This window comes from Mobula hypostoma, chromosome 9, assembly GCF_963921235.1.
Source record: "Mobula hypostoma chromosome 9, sMobHyp1.1, whole genome shotgun sequence".
Classification (NCBI taxonomy): Eukaryota; Metazoa; Chordata; class Chondrichthyes; order Myliobatiformes; family Myliobatidae; genus Mobula; species Mobula hypostoma.
In genome coordinates this window covers 80,917,731-80,923,730 of record NC_086105.1, presented here as the reverse complement: position 1 = coordinate 80,923,730, position 6,000 = coordinate 80,917,731, and positions in this window count along the sequence as shown.

The following is a 6,000-nucleotide window of genomic DNA, read 5'->3' as shown; positions in this document are numbered from 1 at the left end:
TTTGAGGGTTGGCACAACGTTGTGAGCCGAAGGGCCTGTACTGTGCTGTACTATTCTATGTTCTATGTTCTATGTTCTAAATACATGGAGCCGGGATAACTTATGTATGCTCTTAGTTTTACTTTTATCAAGGTGCACACATATTTCGTGGTGGTATGATGACGTATGCCATTCACATAAATTTACATTTAACCCTCAATGCAAAACAATGTAGAATGCTTAATCAAATGATATATTAAAAATGATATTCAAATATTACTGAAATATTAAATACACAGCACTCCCGCCATTTAGCTATGAATTCCAACTCAACATAGAATGCAACTCTCCTTATATACATATATGCAGTATATACATTATACATTATAATACATCTACTATATAGACATTCACAGCATAGTAATTTTAAATCATTCTATTCAGACTTAAAGATTTAACTGCTGTGGTGGATTTCTTACTCTTGTAGGGTAATGACTTTTCTGACAAGGGACGTGTCACTTTGCTTCGCAGGAGAGACTTGTGGCTATGGAACTATCTCAGGTTCTAGGGCCTCCTCAGCGCTGGTTGCAGAGTTGACTCTAGGACTGCAGGCAGTGGTTCTGATAGCTGTGGCCAGCTTTCTTCACTTATTTAGACGGCTGTAACCACCTATCTTCACCTATTCTGACCTCTGGACACCTTTCTTCTCCATTTTCCTTTCTTCTGCAGATGCTCTGGCACCTTCTGGAAGTGTTGGCATCCCAGATAAGCTGCACAATCTGCTGATCTATCCCAGGCCACCAAACAAAGCTTCAAACTAATGCTTTCATTTTGACCACACCTAGATGACCCCAGCATGTCGTCCTCCAATACTTCAGCGCTCAGCTTGGCTGATACAACAAATCTTAATTTCCAAACAAGACGAACTCCGTCAAGGGCAAGTTCATCCCGGCACTGGTAAAAGTGAGGAAAATTGAATTTTTGCTGCACATTCCAGCTACTTTGAGTCACCATGTCAACCTGAAATAGTGTGTTTTTTTTTACTGGTTTCCTTTTGAAACATCTCTGCCATAATATAGGGACTTTAGATTTCCATTAGGGAGAATATATCAAGAGGAGTGTCCTCTTTTGAAAGTTTTTCAGCTATTTCCACTACCAAGGGTAAATAGGACATTACATCAGCAATTCCATGATTAGTTTCTTTTTCAATTTGATTTTGTATCATCCAAGAAGCAGAGTCCATCTCTGCATTTGTGCTGCTGCTGTTCATGGAACACTCTTCTGAGGACTGAAAATGGACAGTAGTGGTTGATGATCAGTAATGAAGACAAACTCTCTCCCATAAAAGTACGTTTTACACCCCAAACCAGATTCAAGGACTCTCTGTCAATCTGCAGAGTTAAGGGAACATGATAAAAAGGCTTTGGAGCATTCACTTCCATCGCATACCATAACATGAGGCATCACAAGTAAGCTTCACAGGATGATGTGGATCATAATGAGTGAGTACACTGTCTGCTATCACCATATTTCCTTCACCATTTTGAAAGCCACCTCACACTGCTTGGTCTATTGCCATTCCCTCCCAGTCTGCAGTAATTATTTCAAGGTGTGGAGCACAGGAGCCAGGATTGTCAGAAGCCTGTTATAGTCATTGACAAATACCAGAGGGACTGCAACTGTGATACATCCTTTGGCTTTGGGCCATTCAGTGCTTGAATATTCTCTGCACACTTGTTTAGTTCTTGTGTATCAATAATGTTACCACAGTAAGTTATACTTAGTTTAACTTGTTGCATCGTGCTCCAAGCACATAATCTTCTAATCTTTTTAGACCATACGACAATGGCGAGTCTGCTCCGCCATTCAATCATGGTCGATCTTTTTTCCCCCACCTCAACCCCATTCGCCGGCCTTTTCCCCATAACCTTTGATGCAGTGTCCAAACAAGAACCTCTCAATCTCTGCCTTAAATACACCCAACAACATGGCCTCCACAGCTGCCCGTGGTAACAAATTCCAAAAGTTCACCACCCTCTGGCTAAAGAAATTTCTCCGCATCTCTGTTTTAAATGGATGTCCCTCAATCCTGAGGTTGTGTTCTCTTGTTCTAGACTCCCCCACCATGGGAAACATCCTTTCCACATCTACTCTGTCTAGGCCTTTCAACATTTGAGAGGTTTCAATGAGATTCCCCCTCATCCTTCCAATTTCCAGTCAGTACAGACCCAGAGCAAGAAATGTTCTTGTATGATAACCCTTTCATTTCCAGAAACATTCTTGTGAACTGCCTCTGGACCCTCTCCGATGCCAACACATGTTTTTGTAGATGAGGAGCTGAAAACTGTTCACAATACTCAAGATGAGGCCTCAGCAGTGCCTTATAAAGCCTCAGCATCACATCTCTGCTCTTGTATTCTAGACCTCTTGAAATGAATGCTAACATGGCATTTGCTTTCCTCACCACCAACTCTATATGCAAGTTAACCTTTACGGTGTTCTGCACAAGGACTCCCAAGTCCATTTGCATCTCAGATTTTTGGATTTTGTTCCCATTTAGGGAATAGTCTGCATATTTATTTCTACTACCAAAGTACATGACCATGCATTTTCCAACATTGTATTTCATTTGCCACTTTTTTGCCCATTCTCCTAATGTGAATAAGTCCTTCTGCAGCCTACCTGTTTCCTCAACAGTACCTGTCCCTCCACTTATCTGTATATCATCTGCAAACTTGGCAGCAAAGCCATCTATTCCATCATCTAAGTCATTGATAAACAGCATAAAAAGAAGTGGTCCGAACACCGACTCCTGCAGAACACCACTGGACACCCTGTCTTGAGATTTTGGGGGTGTTCCTTGTCACCAAGATAACACTGAGTAGCTGGCCGCCTTGCAACACATGGATGATACCTGTAGCTCTGCCAGAATGCAGATACAGATGCTACTGCATAAGTAAGGTTAGTATAGCAATAAAGTGCTTTGTGAGTGTTTATAGTGAGTATTATAGATTAGGCAGGCCTCATCTAAGTCCATTTTGCTGAAGTATTTTCCTCCAGAAAGATATCCTTTATCCTGAGCAGAGGTTATTGATCTATCTTTATATTGATGGCAACCTTATAATCACCACAGATCCTGACAGACCTATTCTCCTTGGCTACTAGAACCACTGGTGCTGCCCATGGGCTCCAGTAAACCTCGGAAATAATTCCTTCAGCCACCATGTCATCTAGCTCACTGGCTACATTATCACAGACGGTTTAAGGAACTGGAGAGGCTTTGTAAAACTTGTGTTAGCATTTACATTTAACACTAATTCACCCTTGATATGCTTGAGTTTTCCAATGCCGTCCTTGATCACTGCTGTACCTATCTCAATTCTCTTTCAGCTGATTCTATTACAGGGATGTGGCATGCAAATGGTGGATGGATCTCCTATCAAGTTGTGGTGGTGTCAAACAATCACACTCCTACAGTGCTGGTTCTCCTGTTTTTACCACATAAAAGCCCAAAGTGGCTTGTTGCCTGTTGTATTTCACTGTTACAAATGTCATTCCCACGGGTGTTGTCTTTTTTCCAACAAGGTTCTTAGTTGGATCCCTGCAGGCTTCAATTTAGTACCTTTGAAATGCCATTTTGTGTAATGACTGGAACAGCTGAGCCAGAGTTCAATTCCTTTGGACAATCCACACAATGGGTGCACGAAAACCTACTTTTTAATCAGGACAGTAATCATGATTTTGAAGGCAGAGGTTCGCTGCAGTTTTTTTTTCTGATTTGAGGAGCAACCAATCAACAGGAGGGATTCATTAGAAAGGGCCAATAAGAATAAGTTAAGTACAACTGGAGTGGCCATTCTTTAGAGTGTGCCAGTGTTTAGTGTGGCTGTGACTCATCAAGCTTACGCGAGATTAGCTTGGGTGAGGTAGATTGTCTTGTAAGTCTCTCTCTCTCCCTCTCCCTCTGTTCATTCCTCATCTGTTGGTGCATGGCTCCAGGGGCAGTATTTTGTACTGTGTGTCGGATGTGGAAAGTCCGGGAGACATCCACTCTCCCATATAAATACAACTGCTTTCTGTTTATTGTCTATCCTTGTAGGAAGAATAAAGCTTGCTAAACACTTGAATACTCTAATGTTCCCAGGGGAAGAGAACATTTCAGACATACAGCTCATTATTGATAATCACACCTCTTGGGTCAATTCAAGGTGTGACCCTGTTCTTGGTCAAATGCACTTCAGCTGATGGATTTAAATAATTTTTTGGAGATCACAGAAAATGCTAAATCCTTATAATACCAATAATTTCCCTAGCATAGTGTAGAGTATCCAAACTGGTTGCCTCACAGCCTAGTATGGAAACATCAATGCCTAGGAATGGAAAAGCTGACAGAAACTGGCGGATATAGCCAGTCCATCACAGGCAAAGCCCTCCCCACCACTGAGTACACCTACATGGAGTTCGGCCACATGAAAACAGTGTCTATCATCAATGATCCCCACTCATCCAGGCCATGCTCTCTTCCCACTGCTACCATTGGACAGGAGGTACAGGAGCCTCAGGTCATACATCATCAGGTTCAGGAACAGTTACTATCCTTCAACCAATAGGCTCCTGAATGAGCATGGATCGCTCACTTCAACTCTGAACCTAGAGACTCACTTTGAAGGACATGTTCACAATATTATTTTTTATTTGCATAGTCTGTTTTCTTTTGCACATTGTATGTTTGTCAGTCTTTGTGTATGTACTGTTATTCGTATTTTTTCCTGTAAACACCTGCAAGAAAATGAATCTCAGGATGGTATATGGTGACAAACTGCTACTTAAATTGTTTAATTTTTTTGTCTAATGTTTAGAGCATTGAACAGTACAGCACAGAAACAGGTCATTTGACCCACAATGTTGAATTGATTTAATGAAGCCAAACTAAACTCTTCCCTTCTCTCACAACATGATCTGCATCAGAGATTCAAGATTCAAAGTACATTTATTATCAACTATTGTATAAATTATACACCTTGAGATTTGTCTACATACAGGCAGCCACAAAGCAAGAAACTCCAAATACCCAATTAAAATAAAAAGAAAGACCAAAACCACTGTGCCGAGAAAGAGAAAGAAAATACCACAATCATGCCAACAATAGAAGCAAGCAAACCAGATTGAGTTCTTAGATCTGTTCCCCAAAGCAGGCGGAGTAGGCCCAAGCCTCGGTCTCAGTAGCACAGCAGCTGGAGCAGTTCATCACCAAGAGATGAATGAACACTGCGGGAGAGCGAACGAAATCAACTCGACCCTCGCCTCCAGTCCCAATACTCTGAACTTGTATTTAAATTGCCCAAGCACCATTAATGTCTTGCGCTAGGACCCGGACCCAGCGTAATGATGCAATTGGGTCATCCAACCTGAAGCCATTCTTGATCTCACCAGTTCAGTTTGGCACTTATGGGTATCCTTTCATTTTCTGTAAATTCATGTACCTTTCTAAGAGCCTCTTAAGCACCTTATCCTTATCTGCCTCGACCGCCATTCCCGGCAGTGCATTCCAAGCACCCAAACATGCTTCACATATTTTCTTTGAATTTCCACCCCACACATATCTTAAATGCATGCCCTCTAGGAAAAAGATACTGGTTATGTACTCTATCTATGCCTTTTATAATTTTATAAACTTATAAATTTCAAATCTCTCCATTGCTCCAGAGAAAACAACTCTACCTTGTGTCATGATCTGGATCAGGGTCTCTTTAAATTTACTTCGTTTATGTTATGATCCGGACCACTGACTCCCTGTTTTCCTTTGTTTCCCTGTTTTCCCGTGTCCCTCGGCCTTGGTGATTAGAGGCAATTTACTCTCGGTTGAACTGGTAGTTTATAGTCTCCGGCTTTCAGCTGTTCGGCACGGGAGCGTCTGCAAAGTCACCAAAGGTACGGCGTGCCAACGTCATCTGGCCGGAGCAAGCCTCATCTCCACCCGAAGCGAGTGCCGGTAATTCGCCTTTCCTCACTGGAGCAACA